The sequence below is a fragment of the Pongo pygmaeus genome, chromosome 7 (assembly GCF_028885625.2).
Source record: "Pongo pygmaeus isolate AG05252 chromosome 7, NHGRI_mPonPyg2-v2.0_pri, whole genome shotgun sequence".
Classification (NCBI taxonomy): domain Eukaryota; kingdom Metazoa; phylum Chordata; class Mammalia; order Primates; family Hominidae; genus Pongo; species Pongo pygmaeus.
In genome coordinates, this window is record NC_072380.2 from 72,393,957 (window position 1) to 72,411,820 (window position 17,864).

The 17,864-nt window shown below is 44.8% G+C and overlaps 1 pseudogene; it reads right to left on the bottom strand.

Moving 5' to 3' along the window:
• Positions 1-13,244: 13,244 nt before the first annotated feature.
• On the bottom strand, positions 13,245-14,331 carry LOC129042352 (uncharacterized; annotated as a pseudogene).
• Between the last annotated feature and the right edge of the window lie 3,533 nt (positions 14,332-17,864).

A 17,864-nucleotide genomic window follows, 5' to 3' on the forward strand; every position in this document is an offset into this window, starting at 1 on the left:
TGCAACCTCCACCTCCCAGGCTCAAAACATCCTCCCATCTCAGCCTCCTGAGTAGCTGAGACTACAGGCACGCCCCACCACATCCAGCTAATTTGTGTGTGTGTGTATTTTTGGTAGAGACGGGGTTTTGCCATATTGCCCAGCCTTGTCTCTAACTCCTGGGCTCAATCAACCATCAGCCTCAGCCTCCCAAAGTGCTGGGATTACAGGCATGAGCCATTGCCCCCACCTGTTTTTGTTTTTTGAGGCAGGATCTCACTCTGTGGCCCAGGTTGGAGTGCAGTAGCAGTGGTCTTGGCTCACTGCAACCTCGACCTCTTAGGTTCAAGCAATTCTCCCACCTCAGCCTCCCAAGTAGCTGAGACAACAGGTGCATGCCACCACACCCAGCTAATTTTTAAATTTTTTTAGAGACAGGGTCTCCCTATGTTGCCCAGGCTGGTCTCAAACTCCTGGGCTCAAGTGATCCTCCCACCTTGGTCTCCCAAAGTGCTGGGATTAGAGGCCTGAGCCACTGTGCCCAGTTGCTTTGATGGTTTCTACTTGGTTGGTGCTGATACTGAATGGATGGGTCATCCAGTCATGCTCCTCAAATTCAAAATGACACTGGATTCATCAGCTAGGGCTACTGTAACAAAGCTCCACAGATCAGGTGGCTTAAACAACAGAAATATATATTCTCCAAGTTTTGGAGGCTAGATACCAAAAATCAAGGCATCAGCCGGGTTGTTTCTTCTGAGGCCTCTCTGCTTGGGTCTTCATATGATCTTTCCCCCTCCGTGTGTGTCTGTGTTCTTATCTCCTCTCCGTATAAAGACACCAGTCATGTGGGATTGCAGCCTACCCTAACAGCCTCATTTCAAATTAATCACCTTTGTAAAAACATCTCTAAATGCAATAAACATTCTGAGGTACTGGGGTTAGGACTTCAACATGTGGATTTGGGGTGGGGACCCAATTTCCCCCAAAACAGAGACTGAGACAGCGGGGAAGACAGAATCCATACACATGTGTCTTCAATTCTAGGAATGAATATTCCCTGGAAGCTCATAGTTTGTGAAACACTATTTCTAGCTTCTGATGCCACCTGTCTCCTCCAAATCAGCCTCCCTGGGAACTAATTCAACAAAGGGTCCATCCTAGCAAAGTTTTCAGAACCTTCTCTTGCATCTCCATAAACTCCTTCTTGAAGTCCACTGTACACCCCTTGACATCCCCACCCAGCTGACCCTGTGCCACCATCTTCTAGGGAACTTCCAGTATCCAGGAATACAAGATTCTTCTGCTTAATATGTTGGCACCATTGCTGCATTCAACGCTCAACCAATATGGCTAAGCAACTTGGAAATAATCCATCCTCTTAATAGCTGATATAATTTTAGTACTTTATTTACTACAAACATTGAATTTTTCCTTCAGGCCTCATAGAGAACAGCACTGACAACTTCCAGAAACATATTTGAAATGCCTGACATAGTGTACACAGCTGATGAGAAATGTTCTGAGTGTGCTGTGACAAAAACGAGGAAAAGTCGACAGGAAATCACTAATCCAAAATGAAAGCTCTCCAAAGCTCCCTGCCTCACATCCCGCTTCTGATTGAGGGACCCGTAGCCTGCACACCTGCGTCGGCCACTAATCCCCCAAGGGACCGCAGGCCTCTGTCTCCACTTCAGTTACACAGGAGTGAAAAATAGACTGTTCTCTGCTCCCCAAACTATGTAAGGAGGGAAAAATGAGATGGAACTGTAAGAAAAACTTGGGTAAAAGTCAAAATAGATTAAATAAATTTAATTTTAATTCCTCACTGTCGAAACCGACTTAAATACATTGAATTTTTTATTTTTATTCTGGCATTGTTTACCAGGTTATAAAGATGAGATGGCTCTCACAGTCAAACGTCTGTCTTCAACTCCATGAAAAGATTTAGAGCTGTGATTTCATTGCCCTTATCCTATCCTTACCGAATTTCCGTGGCTCGGGACTTCCTCCTACACGACAGAAGATAACCGGGCCACTGATGAGAAACTCATTTTACTTGTGGGCCGCGTGTAGTAAAATCTGTGACCACCAGGGGGCAGCACAGACCTGGCGCTGCTGTAGACCTGGTCGCTGGGTGTTCGCTGCGGGATTTCTCCAACCACAGGGTCCTCCCTTCCCTCAGGAAAACCTCTCTGCGCTGCAGGAATCTGAAAGTGCTCAGGAGCTGCGGGCTCTGGATCTGGTCTGCTGATGGCAGACCCTTGCCCTGAGGATGCCCTCCTCCTGCCCAGTGCTGGGCAAGGGACTCCGCCCTGGGAGCTGAGTCAAAGCCGGACTGGGCTGCCTTTGGTGCTCAGGGTGGTCCCAGAACACGGGCCTGGGGACAGAGACCAGACCCAGGATCCACAGGCCACGCAAGGCATCTGAACCTGAACTCACAGTCTCCAGGCCCAGGGATCTTTCTGAAGACTCGGTGTGCAGGAACCAGGCAGCCCAGGGCAGGGGCATCAAAGCCCCTGGTCAGGAGGGAAGAGGAAGCCCATCGGCCTTGGGAAGATTCTAAGAGCAAACTAGGCTCCATATTGACCTTCCGCTGCACTCGCAGAGCGTTTTCTCCTTCTCATTCACTGTTAGCGCGTAAGCCTGGACCAGCACCTCACGCCACAGACGAACGAAGGCACTGCAAGACGCCAGCGACCCAAGCAGAAAGCGCTGAGGGAAGGGGCAGCCCCGCAGGGTGGTCTCCCTGGCTCCCTGTTTGTTGTGAAACACACGCAGCTCCCCGACAGCAGTCAACGTTCGTGGTAAACACAAAACCCCAGCCGGGAACCGAGACACCATCAGAACCAGGGGATAAGATCCTGTCACAAGGAAAACAGAAGCTCAGCCTGGCTTGCGTTGGTGGGGTGTTAGGGCTGATGCTACCACAGCTCTCTCTTAACTTACCTGGTAACTGGCCTAACTCGTCCTGTCACCCAAAACTGGGGGTAGATAGGGGTCCAAGGAAGCATGGCAGGGACAGCCGCGGGGTGACAGCGCTGAGGTGGCTCTCCACCCAGCTCCCCCTGCAGTTCCCACACAGGGGCTTCCCATTCATCCCGGTGATTGATGCTCCTGGAAGCGCCTGGAAACTCTGCCTGTGAGCTAATTATTATGGGGAATGACCTGCGTCCTGGTCAGCAGTGAGCAGGGAGATCATTAGGTGAGAGCTGGCTATTCACAAGAGGGCAGCCTTTGATGCGAGCCGAGCAGAAAGTTTGGCCGAAACTCAACACCTCTTAGAAGTACAGATTAGTGGAGAGGAAGAAAGGAGAACGCATTGTGGAAGTTTTCAAGAAGGAGACAAAGATGCCTGTGTTTTGTATAGCTCAGCTGCCTCAGGAAAATGTCCATTTGTTTTCTTTACACTCCTTTTACATTTTAAGTGGAATCTAGTGAATGTGTCTTTTCAGCGTTCCCAATTTCACCATTTTCACTACACCTCGTGTTGCCATTTTAATGAAGCATCATTTTTCCAGAGGGTGTGGGAACAAAACCTATTTAATGACCTCTCTGAGCAAACACTGAGTTCTTCAAATATTTCCCTGAATTAAAATCCCCACCTCACAATTCACTTCCTTTTTTAAATGTCAGTTTGCCAACTGCTGCAAACCAATAAACAGGGCTTTCCTTTACCCGCAAGCCAGAGGGCTCCTGTGGAGCCTTATGGCCCGGAGGTGCCTGAGAAACCCCTGCTTTCTGCGTCTGGCTGCTGCCCTCGGAGGGCTCAGTGGACGCAGCAATCCCCCTGGAAGCATACCATGTGCCTTACATCTGCAGCACACGTGTTTAGGGGACTCAGCCAAAACCTGGGAGGACCTGGGAGATTCTCTGGTCCAGCCCCTCACTCTACAGACAGGGAAACTAAGGCCAGCAAGGAGAGGCATGCACCAGCCACACAGGGCGTCACAGGTAGAACAGCAAGGCCATAAAGAATAAGCAGGGTTGGGGCCGAGCGCGGTGGCTCACATCTGTAATCCCAGCACTTTGGGAGGCCGAGATGGGCGGATCACGAGGTCAGGAGATGGAGACCATCCTGGCTAACACGGTGAAACCCCGTCTCTACTAGAAATACAAAAAAATTAGCCGGGCACGGTGGCAGGTGCCTGTAATCCCTACTCGGGAGGCTGAGGCAGGAGAATGGCATGAACCCAGGAGGTGGAGCTTGCAGTGAGCCGAGATCGTGCCACTGCACTCCAGCCTGGGCAACAGAGCAAGACTCTGTATCAAAAAAAAAAAAAAAGAGTAAGCAGGGTTGGCCCCATGGGGCCTCAGCATCACTTAGGGCAGTTGTGCAAAATGCATATTATACCCCTCCCAAATCTACCGAATTGGAGGTACTGGAGTGGGAACTGGGAATGTACATTTCAACTACATTCCACTTAGTGATAAACATTAACTTTTGGGAAGAACTACTAGTAGTAGAAAGAATAGGTTTGGGCCGGGTTCGGTGCCGCATGCCTGTAATCCCAGCACTGTATAGGCCGAGACCCAAGCAGCCAGGTCAACAGAGGCCAGGCATTGGAGACCAGCCTGGCCAACATGTGAAACCCCGTCTCTACTAAAAATACGAAAATTAGCCGGGCATGGTGGTGCGTGCCTGTAATCCCAGCTACTCAGGAGGCTGAGGCACGAGAATCTCTAGAACCTGGGAGGCGGAGCTTGCAGTGAGCCTAGATTGCGCCACTGCACTCCAGCCTGGGTGACAGAGTAAGACTCCATCTGAAAAAAAAAAGAAAAGAAAAATAGGTTTGAATCCCATCTGTGCTGCCTACCAATTCACCTACTTTGGCAAGGTAATGTCTCTGAGCTCCATTTCCTCATCGGTCACTGGGGAGATTGCTGTGGAGACATCGTGAGATGGTGCATGTAGGCACACTCAGGTCCTGGGGCCTGGCACAAGGAAACACTTGCTCAATGTCACCTGTCCTCTAGACGCAAGCACAACACACAATTTCTGGAGTCCCAGAGCCCCCACTTATAGACTATATGAGCTTGGGCACATTACTTGTCTCTTTCAAGCCTCAGCTTCCTTATCCGTAAATGGAGATAATAATATTACCTCCTCCCAGGAATGCTGTGAAGGCGAAAAGTAATATCAAGTTGTAGCAGTACAGTCTAATCATGAAATAAAACCACTGTAGGTCTTTCAAGAGACAGATTTCAAGGCAGGGATTTAGTTCCACAGGGGATAGAAGAGCTAAGTTGCCAAACAGAACAGAGGCCATCTAGAGATAGGCTGCTGGAAGGACAAAGGAAGATGGCTGTTTTGTAGAGCCGGGGAGTCAAGCCAGGCACCCCAGTAGGTGCTGGAGCATGGTGGGGCAGGGGAGCTAATGCCACGGAGAATTGACTGCTGCTGGATGTGGAGATACCACACAAGGAAGATGGGAAGGAGAGAAAGGCCCAGGCTTTGCTTTTCCCCCAACTCTGTAGTCTCCTACTAGTGCCTCTCCTTGCCCAGAGGAGGTAGAAGTCAGAAGATACAGGAGCCTGGGCAGTGTATCCAGAGACACAGAGCAGAGAGAAAGGGCAGACATTGGGCCTGAAAGCAAACAAGTAAATGCCTAGCACACACACAGAAAAGCACTTACACATTCTCAAACACAGAGGGAGCATCCTGTTAGTGCTTGACATTGTCACCGTTAACAACAAAATACAACAGCCTGAAGGAATAGGCACTTAGCAAGAAAAGTGTGTCTGTGGGAAGCCTGCCTTTTATTAGTCACGCACAAGCATCATTTCTCCAGGAGTGGCTACCACATGGAAGGAAAGTCCTGAAATTAGAGTCCCAGATGTGCTTCTTATAAAGGGAACTTCTTTGTCTATGAAAACATGAGTTTCACATGCATCCTAAGGCTGTAATGAGATCAGAGACATGAAGGTGTTTAAAAGTGCTATGCCAATACAGGGCATGCTTGTATTCTCCAAAGGGGGCATTTTCAAAAAAATAGTTGTTTCATAAGTTCTTGATTACTTAACAGAGTTCTGATAACAAAAGTGTTATTGTTTGGGGATTATATTTGTTCACAGTAACTGCATTTTATATCTTTACGATGAAAATCAATTCACTTTCACAATACTGGTTTCTTGTTTGCTAGCTCCCTGGTCTACTAGGTCATTGCACTAGGCACTGTGAAATATTCTGAAATTTACTATTTTTAATATACTGCTAAAATGTTTAAGTTTCCCCCCAGAGTACTACATTATATGTTCAGGAATATTTTACTTTGTCGGTTTCAGCAAAGAGTGTTCCGGGATGTGGTCAAATAGCCAGTGCACCCGAGTGTCCACAATCATGCAGCAGCTGGCAGAGCTTGTTCGGCATTGATGAGCCAGGTGTGCAGCCTGGATCCAGGCCCACACGACAGGAGCAACCAGGGTGGCCCAAGAGGGAGACCAGGACAGACCAGGGATACAGTTGGGATGCAGCATTTGGGGGCTCAAGTAGCTCCACAGACAGGTCTGGGCCCTTTGCTTCAGCTCAGGAGGGTTCATGTGGGACTTTTGCAGGGGGAGAAGCAAGCCCCAAATTGGTGTGGTTTGACATTTGCCAAAAAAGAGAGGTGTAGGCCAAGCGTCTTAAGATATTTATCTTAAGGAACATTCCCAAGAGGGGGCAAACAGGAGATGCCAGGAATTAAGGGTATTTCGACTTGAACACAGGGATGGAAACCCCTCGTTTTCCCTGTACCATATGCAGAGAGCCAAAAGCGGTAGCATGGAGGGAACTCCCAACCAAGAACTTGGAGAAAAGCTTGTCCTCAAAGAGCTAAATCAGCAAGTCTATATGTGATATCAGATAGGGGATCTATGATTCTAGTTCTTCATGGTCTGGTCTCACCAAGACTGTTGAAATGTGTTTGAAAACACCCAAGATGCAGTAAAGTGGACCCAAGGATCACCACTGGAAAGGACTTAAATTGTGACTGCAATCAGGTAAGTAGGAACTTGGTCAACTCTGTTGAATTCTGTTAGGAGAAAAGTTGTTTGAACTTGAAAGCACAGGCAACCTCACACACAGAATACATAAACTTGAAGACCCAGGCGGGCTAGTACCCACACAAACTCAACGAAGGGAGGAGGCAGGGTGGCCTATAGAGCCTAGCACTATAATCAGTGGACATAAATATATATGGCCTCTGAAACACACTGATTTATTATCTAAATTAGACAACTCCTTCACTTTGCTCCGATTCTATATTCATCAGGGAGCCTCCTGAGTATAATTTTGACTCCCCTAGGAAAGCTGCTGAGAGAGATAATAGGCTCATCATATTGCCTGAAATATCTCAGTCAAAAGGATGCTCAAGGTTCTTATTGCAAAATGATACTGGTACTTTGATTTATACATCAGTCTCTTGTCATGTTGGTTAATGGGAGTTTGCCCCCAGAGAACCAGATTCACACCAAGTATTCTTAAAATTTATAATGTTTGAAGCTGCAAAGCTGAAAAGCTGACCTGCTATAGTGTAGAATCTGCAGAAGGTAAATGCCAACTGAGGAGCTATGTAAGCATTCACACAGCCAACCTCCCTTGATAACATCCCAACATTGCCACATGCCACGTTTTAAATTTAAACAAATAACAGTATAACAGTGTTAGGTGTGTATGTGCCAGTTCATTTCCAATGTTCCACACTGTAAAACAGCTTGAAGCCTATAAAACTGGAGATATTATTGTCTTGGGCCAGATCTGTGCTGCAGGAAAGGATTCAGGGTCTCTGAAATATAAATAAATTCAGTTAACACTGGGCATTAAATTGTGAACTGCTACAGCATAGTTTAGATATGGTAAGTCACAGAGCAATAAGTACAGTTTTCTATGTATCTCCAACTACATTTCCTTCAGAGCCTTTTAGACACTTCTGGGACTTTTATAGTTTCTTAATAATTTAAAACTTTTGTACCAAAAATCAAATAGTATTCTGGCCATTAAACAAATGACCCACAATATGTGATAACATTTTAAAAGTCAAGAAATAGGAGACATTATAACTAAAGAGACAAACGAATTTGGCCTATGAAAGTTTCAAATTTCCATGAAGGTAACTATCAAAATTAGAATTTAAAAGGCAAACATATTGGAAATATATTAGCAGCAAATACGGCAATAAACAAGCAAAAATTTTATTGAAAAGTATTTGAATTGCCTAATAAATAAATGAAAATTAAAAAGAGAAATCCTATTATACGCCTATTAAAAAGTAAGCAAATATACCTAACAAAAATTAAGAGATTAATATCCATTGCAAGCACAGTTGGGAAGCGTTAGATTCTTGCATGCAGCTGTTAGTGGCCCACATTTACATGATTATTTCTATTATACATCAAGAGTAATGGAATCATTTACATTCTTTTACAACTACTCTGACTTTAAGATATTTATGCTAAGGAAAATATTTATTTATTTATTTGTTTGTTTATTTATTTCTGAAAGGGTCTTTGTCACCCAGGCTGGAGTGCAGTGGTAAGATCACCACTCACTGCAGCCTCAACCTCCTAGGCTCAAGTGATCTTCCCACCTCAGCCTCCCAAGTAGCCGGACTACAGGCATGCACCACCACACCTGGCTAATTTTTTATTTTTTGTAGAGACAGTGTCTCACTATGTTGCCCAGACTGATCTCAAACTCCTGGGCTCAAGCAATCCTCCCACCTCAGCCTTCCAAAGTGCTGAGATTGTAGACATAAGCCACTGTACTTGGCCTGAACATACTTACTTTTTTTTTTTTTTTTTTTTTTTTGCAGTTGCAAGATTTAATAGTATGAAAACAGAGCTCCCATACAATGGGAGGGGACCCAAAGGGGGTTGTCGCTCCCTGCTTGAATGCCTGGGTTTATATCCTGATCATTGTCCCTCCCCCTGTGCTCTCAGGCGATATATGATTTGACTATTTCTTTACCTCCTGCTTTTAGCCTTATTTGTATTTTAGTGAGCCCTCTTTACTACCTGATTGGTCAGGTGTGAGCTGAGTTATAAGCCCCGTGTTTAAAGGTAGGTGCAGTCACCTTCTCCAGCTAGGCTTAGGAATTCTTAGTCAGCCTAGGAAATCCAGCTAGTCCTGTCTCTCAGTGCCCCCTCTCAACAGGAAAACCCAAATGCTGTTGGGGAGGTTGGCCGATGACCGCTCTAACTGCTTCCTGCTGAATTGGGGCATAGTAGGGGTCGTGCAGTTGAGATTTCCTCGGGAGGGGTGCCTTCAATGTCATCAACATTGGAGAATGGGCTAGCGGGCTGGTCCAGGGGTCCACGGTAGATCTTAGTCATGGACTGCATCTGGGGCTCCATTTGAAGAACTGTTTGTAGTTTTACAGCTTTGATTCTGGAAGAGACAAACTTAAGAAGGAGGTTAAAGATACAGGGATTGAAATGTATGGCCTGAAGTGCAGGGGCATATGGGGTTTTCTAAAGGAAACCTCTAAAGTGAGGTTAGAAAAACTCCTATATGATGGGGCATCAATATTTCCGGGAAGCTGCATTCTCCATAGAAGCTCTTGGTAAGGGGAGCTACTAGTAGTACAGCGGCATGGAGGGGGTGCAGTGAGAGTGAAACAGGGTAAGAGAACAGTAAAAAGAAAAATATGACAAAGGAGGGCCATGGGGATCTACGATTCTAGTTACTTTCTTCACAGTTGTCACTTGAAGAACAGGCGCAGATCCTCTAGAGGTTCACAGGAATAGCTAGTGTTGTCTCCTGGATTTTCAGGTTCCTTTGGCAGTATCCAGGGTTTGACTTGAGTGTGATGTATCCAAGACTCCCCTCCAGCCACTTTAACCACTAAGCTAAGTCCCGCTTTTTGGGGAGAGTTTCAGGTTCTTAGTAAGGCTATAGGCAACAGAGCAGGCCATGTGAGGTGGGTTTCTTGGGTTAGCTTTTTCAGATGTCGTTTGAGTGTTTCATTCATTTTCTCGACTTTTCCTGAGGATTGTGGCCTCCGGGTGCAGTGTAAGTGATATTGTATGCCTAACGCCTGGGATACTCCCTGGATTACTGCATCATTGAAAGCAAGGCCTTTGTCACTGTCATGCTGTAAGCCTTGGGGAAGTCTGAATCTGGGAATTATTTCATGAATTAGTGCCTTTATTACCTCTTGGGCCTTTTCTGTCCTACAAGGGAAGGCCTCCGCCCAACCAGTGAAAGTATGTACCCAGATTAGTAGATACTGAAATCCCTGAGATTTGCACATGTGGGTAAAATCAGTTGCCAGGGTTCTCCTGGGTAATGGCCTGTTCTTTGTTCTCCTTAAGGAGCTTGGTGATAAGGCAGGGGATTATTTCTTTGACACACTTCACAGGCCCTGACTATCTGCTTGATAGTTTTGAAAAGGCCTGGTCCAGTAAATAATGATTTGGTCATCTGATGGGTGCTATCAATGCCTAAGTGAAAGGTTTGGTGAACAGTTTTAAGTAATTTCCATTGGTTAGCTGCAGGCAAAAGTATTTTTCCTTCTTCAGTGGCTAGCCATCCTGAGGGGAGGAAACTATGTCCTCGTGAGGTTCCTCATTCTATTTCTTCTGCTGAGTACTGGGGCTTGGTTTCCTGGAGGGGATTACCCCATACTAGGGGTCCTTCTATAAGCATTTCTGATGGAGGGTCCCGCCTTGTGGCTCTTTTGGCTTCAATATATGCTTGGTGGTTCCCTTCTATTTCCCTTTCCTTTCCTTTCCGATGACCCTGGCAGTGTAAGACTGCCACTTCTTTAGATTTCTGTACAGCCAATAATAATCTCCTAATGGCTTCCTGATGTTTGATAGGTGTTCCCTCGGAGGTTAGGAATTCCTTTTCTCTCCATATTGCTGCTCGGGCATGGAGGACTAGATAAGCATACTTAGAGTCTGTATATATATTTACCCTTTTTCCTTCTCCTAATTCTAGTGCCCGAGTGAGGGCTATTAGTTCTGCCAGCTGAGCACTGGTCCCTGGAGTGAGGGGATTACTTTCAAGTATTCCATTATCACTGACCACTGCATACTCTGCTTTTTGAAGTCCTTTTTCTACAAAGGAGCTTCCATCAGTATACAAGTTGAGGTCGGGATCAGTCAAGGGAACCTCTAGAAGGTCCCCTCAAGTAGCATAGGTTTGAGCAATTATTTGTTGACAGTTATGTTCTATCTTTTCTTCATTGTCTGGAAGAAATGTGGCTGGGTTAAGAGTTGCACAAGTGTGCAGTCACAGCACTGGTTCTTCAAGTAATAGAGCCTGATATTTAAGCAAATGGTTGTCTGACAGCCACAAGTCTCCTTTAGCAGTGAGTATGCCATTCACATTATGAGATGTCCACATGATAAGATCTCTTCCCTGTGTTATTTTAACAGCTTCAGATACTAAGACTGCTACTGCTGCCACTACCCATAAACAATGAGGCCAACCCTTTGCCACTACATCAATTTCCTTACTCAGATATGCCACAGGTTGCAAGCTGGTCCCTCAGACCTGTGTAAGGACTCCTAGAGCTATTCCTGTTTTTTCTGTGACATATAAAGAAAAGTCTTGTCCCGTGGGCAAACTTAACACTGGGGCTTGGGTTAGGCCCTTCTTTAGGGCATGGAAAGCCACTTCTGCTTCAGGTGTCCATTCTACTAAATGGGTATTGGCTTTCTGAGTTTCCTTAATTAGTGTGTATAATGGCCTGGCTATTTCGCCATACCTGGGAATCCATATTCTGCAGAAACCTGTTGTGCCAAGGAACCCTATTAATTGCTTCAGGGTTTTGGGATGAGGATAAGCTAGTATAGGCTGGACACATTCCTCACTGAGGGCCCTGGTGCCTTTGGATAATTTTAGCCCTAAGTATTTAACCTGTTGTAAGCAGAACTGAGTCTTTGGTTTGGAAACCTTGTAGCCACAGGTGGCAAGCTCTTGGGTGGCTTGATGGCACAAGGTTTCTGAACAGGCTGCTAGAAGTAAATCATCCACATACCAAAGGACACAGGTGTCCAAGTATGAGAACTGGCTCAAGTCTTGGGCTAATGCCTAGCCAAATAGATGGGGGCTATCCCTGAACCCTTGGGGTAAAATAGTCCAGGTGAGTTGAGACATTGGGTTCAAAGGATCTTCAAAGGCAAACAAGAATTGAGAGTCAGGATGTACAGGGATGCAGAAAAAGGCATCCTTAAGTCCCAAGACTGTAAACCACTCTGCTTCCTCTGGTATTTGGGAAAGCAGGGTATAAGGGTTAGGTAGAGCTGGGTGTAGAGGGACAACAGCCTCACTGATAATCCTGAGATCTTGCACCAGCCTCTGCTGCCCATTGGGTTTCTGTACTCCTAAAATTGGAGTATTGCAGGGGCTATTGCATGGTTTTACTAGGCCTTGGGCTTTTAGGTCCTTAACAATCTTCTGGAGTCCTTGTTGGGCCTCAGGTCTAAGGGGGTACTGCCTTTGGTAGGGAAAGGAGGTGAAATCTTTTAGTTTAACAGGATGGGCATTCTTCACTCGTCCATATTGTCCTTCTGTTGCCCAGACTTCAGGATTAATTCCTTCCTCAAGTAAGGGACAACGAACATGTGTTCCTTCTCCTATGTTCAGGTGTATAATGGCCCCTGCTTTTGCTAGAATGTCTCTCCCTAACAAAGGAGTGGGGCTTTCAGGCATAATTAGAAAGGCATATGAAAAGAGTAAAGTTCCCCAGTCACAACTTAGTGGCTGGGAGAAGTAGCTAGTGACTGCCTGTCCTAGGACCCCTTGGATAGTGACAGATTTGGAGAACAGTTGTCCGGCACAAGAGGGTAAGACTGAGAAGGCTGCACCAGTGTCCAGGAGACAGTTAACCTCCTGGCCCTCAATGGTCAAGCATACCCGGGGCTCTGTGAAGGTGATGGCATGGGCTGCCGCTTGTCCCAGGCACCCTCAGTCCTGCTGCTCGATCATCTGGTTAGTGGCTTCTGACTCAGAGGACCTTCATCCCCTGGGGCAGTGGGCCTTCCAGTGATTCCCTTGACATAAGGGGCATGGATGAGGGAGTGGCTTATTTCTACTTGCACAATCTTTTTTAAAGTGTCCTTGTAGACCACACTGGAAGCAAGCCCTATTAAGCATTCAATTTGCCCAGCCTTTCCCTTTTCCAGAGCCTCCAAAGTCCACTTGACTGAGGGCCATGACTAAAGTGGTGGCCTTCTTTTTTTATCCCGTTTGTCCCATTCGGCCTGTTCCTCCTGATCTCTATTATAAAAAACCGAGGTTGCCAAGTTCATTAGGGTTTCTAAGTTTTGCTCCAGGCCTAAGGTGGACTTTTGAAGTTTTTTCTAATGTCTGCAGCTGACTGAGTGATAAACTTATCCTTTAAGATTAGTTGGCCTTCAATAGAGTCAGGTGACAGAGAGGTATGCTTCCTCAATGCCTCCCTTAGTCTTTCCAGAAAGGCAGTAGGATTTTCTTCCTTTCCCTGTGTTATAGCGGACATCATTTAATAATTTATAGTCTTCTTCCTAGTTTTCCTTAGCCCTTTTAGCACGCAAGTTAGCAAATGTCTGCGGCACCAATCTCCATATTCTGATTCTGTGTCCCAATGAGGGTGTACACTGGGAACTGCCTGCTGGCCTGTGGGGAATTGCTCTCTTTCCTCTGTTGTCATCCTATCATTGACCTGACTGAGATACCAGAGATCGCTAAACTCTCGGAGCTGCAGTTATGGCGGCACTTCTCTCATCTGGGGCTAGTGTCTGATTTAGCAGTAACATTATGTCTCTCCACATCAGATCAAAGGATTGTCCTAACCCTTGTAAAACATCAATATAGCCATGGGTGTTATCTGAGAATTTACCTAGGTCTATTTTAATTAGCTTCAAGTCTGAAAGGGAAAAAGGTACACACACTCTGGGCCAAAGTCTCCCCCTCCCATCACTTGGAGGGGGCATAATCGGGGAATATTGGCATTCTTGGGTTCATTGTTTACCCCTTTGTCTATCTCTTTTTGGACCATTTGGGTTGAAGGGGGTCCTTATTAGTTGGGGAAGGAGCCAGGGGAATGTTGGGGCAGGGAGGTAGACTCTGAGGGCTTCCTGTAGGGCATAAATTACACTTTTTTACATAATTGAGTTGTCTCCTAATGAAAAGAAAGTTTGTACATATGGCACTTCACTACATTTGCCCTCCTTTCTAGAAAAGAGGTCTAGCTGTAAGATGGTGTTATAATTTATACTTCCCTCAGGGGGCCAGGTTTCTCCTCCTTGAAGAGGATATTGTGGCCAGGCAGTACTGCAGAAGAATATAATCTGCTTCTTTCTTAGTGTCTGAGGGTCAAATTGGTCCCAATTCTCCAGAATACATCTTAGGAGCTTTTTTGCCTCGGGGGAAATATTTCCCATCACTTTGGAGAATCCCCGTATGGGCCACCAAATATTAATGGAGGGTCTTTGCTCTTAGAGCTCCCAAGATGGTGGTGGGCCACTCCCAAGATGGCAGCAAGCCTTTTGTTCTCTGACCTGGGGTTCTTGGCCTCATGGATTCCATGGAATGGAACCGTGGGCCATGCGATAAGGTTATAGCTCTATTAGAAGCTGTGGGTCACAAAATAGAACTGTGGAACCCAGCAACTAGTGTTCAGCTCGATTAGGACAAACCCAGGCACTTAGCCATGCAGGAATAATGGTGAGCCTTTAGCCCATTGGGAGCAGCAATGGGCACCTCACTGGATCAGGAGTGCAGTGGACACCCTGCTGGATCCCGAGGGGTGGAAGTCAGTGATGGGTCTGTGACAGTGGCAAACAGCAGTGGTGAACAGTGAGCGAAAGCTCAGCTTGAGCTGTAACAAACACGGACCAGAAGAGTGTGCAGTTGCAAGATTTAATAGAGTGAAAACAGAGCTTCCATACAATGAGAGGGGACCCAAAGAGGGTTGCCCACATACTCAAATTTTAAAAAGCTATGTATATTGACATGAACATTTTAGTATTATGCATAATAGAAAAAAATTAATGACAACCCAAATTGCAACAATTATGAAACAATAAAACTGATTATTCTACTAAGCCCAGCTTAGTAGAATGTGATGCAGTCATTTAAAATTGAAATGCTTAGACATCTGTAACACTTTGGGAAAGTGTTTAGAATGCACTAAACAAAAATCTAAGTACCTGCTTATAAAGTGTGATGTATTTGAATCCCAGCTCTACCATTTACCAGCTGTAAGGTGTTGCAAATATTACTTAATCTCTGTGCCTCAGTTTTTCAGTTTGAAAAATAGAAAAAGTGATAATACCTACCTAGTAATGTTGGTGTACAGATTAAATGAGACATTGTACATAAAACTGCTTAGAAAACTCGCACATAATAAGTGCTATGTGAATGTTTCTGATTCTTTGTCATTAGAATATTTCCCATCATATCATTATCATAACCTTTATAATAAATAAAAATTAGAATTTAAAAATCCCCTTCTTAGATATTGTTGCTAAAACATATTTCATATTCTTTAAGAATAACCCACAGTAAGCTGGTGGTGAAGGGTGGCTCATGCTTGTAATCCCAGCACTTTGAAAGGCCAAGGTGGGTGAATCACCTGAGGTCAAGAGTTCGAGACCAGCCTGGCCAACATGGTGAAACCCTGTCTCTACTAAAAATACAAAAATTAGCCAGACATGGTGGCAGGTGCCTATAATCCCAGCTACTCAGGAGGCTGAGGCAGGAAAATCTCTTGAACCCAGGAGGTGGAAGTTGCAGTGAGCTGAGATTGCACCACTGCACTCCAGCCTGGGCAACAGAGTGAGACTCTGTCTCAAAAAAAAAAAAAAAAAAACTCACAGTATCCTCAAGAACATTTTAGTTCAATGATACATATTATGCACTTGCTAGGTATCAAGCCCCATGTGACCCCTGCCCTAAGGGAGCTTACAGTCAGTTAAAGCAGAAGAAATCACACAATCTCAACAGTCCCGATGGCCTCAGCTTTGCACATCACCCTCCCATCCTAAATTGCAAATGCCATTTCATCATTTTATCATTTTTGGCCACTGTTAATGCACCCTGAAGATTTGTTTTACATTATATTTATATAAGGAGTCCTAAGGTACATAAAGTGTTCCTCTGTTTTGAGTAGGCTTCTATTTTTGCTAGATTTGAACAAGTGTAGTAATTTCAATTTCCTGTCGTTATTTACCTAATGCGAGATGACGAGTTGGTGGGTGCAGCGCACCAGCATGGCACATGTATACATATGTAACTTACCTGCACATTGCGCACATGTACCATAAAACCTAAAGTATAATAATAATAATAATAATAATAATAAAAGAAAAAAAAAGAGTTCCCATTTCTCTACATCCCCACGAAAAAAAAAAAAAAAAAAAACAATTCTCATTTCACACAGGTATCATTTAGGTGTTAACACAAAAAAGTGGGTTTTTCAAAACTTGTTTAAATCTCCATATTTTTTAGCATCTTGACCTTCTAAATCAACACAAAATCTTCAATTCTGCAAAGATACAATGCATTCCATTCCTGTTTCCATATTCCCAATCATTCAACAAATGTTTATTGAGTACGTGTTATGTACCAGACACATTCAGTTCTAGGCACCGGGGATGAGAAGACAGTTCCTGTCTCAAGGTTTGCTCCTTCTAAATGGGGGGAAGCTCCCATCACAATGTGAAGAATGAGAATAATAATAAGAGTGTGTACTGGAACTATGGAGCAAGGAGTTGGAAACCAAAGGAAAGCATCCTGATCCATTCTGAAAACAGACCTTTTAAAGAATAAGGCATTTGAAGCCAGTCCTAGAGGCCATCTGATGATAACTAGGCAGAAAAATCCTTCCAGGATAATAATGTAGACTAAGCAAAACTAAGAAAGCATAAGAGAGCATCATGTGTTTTAAAAACACTTAGGTTCAGCTAGGCATGGTGGCTCATACCTGTAATCCCAGCACCTTGGGAGGCTGAGGTGGGTAGATCACTTGAGGCCAGGAGTTTGAGACCAGCCTGGCCAACATAGAGAAACTCCGTCTCTACTAAAAAATACAAAAATTAGCTGGGTATGGTGGTGGCTTGTAATTCCAGCTACTCAGGAGGCTGAGGCTCAAGAATCACTTGAGCCTGGGAGGCAGAGGCTGCATTAAGCTGAGACTGCACCACTGCACTCCAGCCTGGGTGACAGAGTGATACTCTATCTCAAAAATAAAACAAAAACAAAAAAAAACACTTAGGTTAAATGGAGCAAAACCATGGGTAGAGAGTGTTAAATAAAAGAGGAAGCAAAGATCCCTTACAACCCCTACTGAAGACATTGAGACTTATCTTTCTCGGAAGAGAAAGTCAAAAAAAAAAAAAAAAACACAGCAACAAAAAAACAACCAACCTGTAGGCCAGGGAATAGAATCTTCAGATTTGCATCACAAAAAATCCATCTGATGAAAACACGAAAGAAGAGAGACTGGCAAAAAGAGTTCAGCCAGGAGGCTTGTGAAGTAGTAAAACAATAAATTAAGAGGGCCTGCACTACGACAGTGACCACAGCAAAGATTGGATAGTGGGTATACTTAAGGCTATACAGAAGACTAAATTTAAAAGAAAATCCCATGCACAAATACTGCATGGAGTATAACAATCCCTTGAATGCACAGAATAGCTCACGAGAAAGGAGAAGGCTCCTACACCTCAGGAAAAGTAAAGGTGGGGGATGCGGGGAGGGAGAGCATCAAGATAAATAGCTAATACATGCAGGGCTTAATACCTAGGTGATGGGTTGACAGGTGCAGCAAACCACCATGGCACACATTTACTTATGTAACAAATCTGTACATCCTGCACATGCATCCCGGGATTTAAAATAAAATAAAATTAAATTTTAAAAATTCAAAAAGAAAAGGTGTTGAACAACAACAACAGCAAGAAAAGTAAAGACT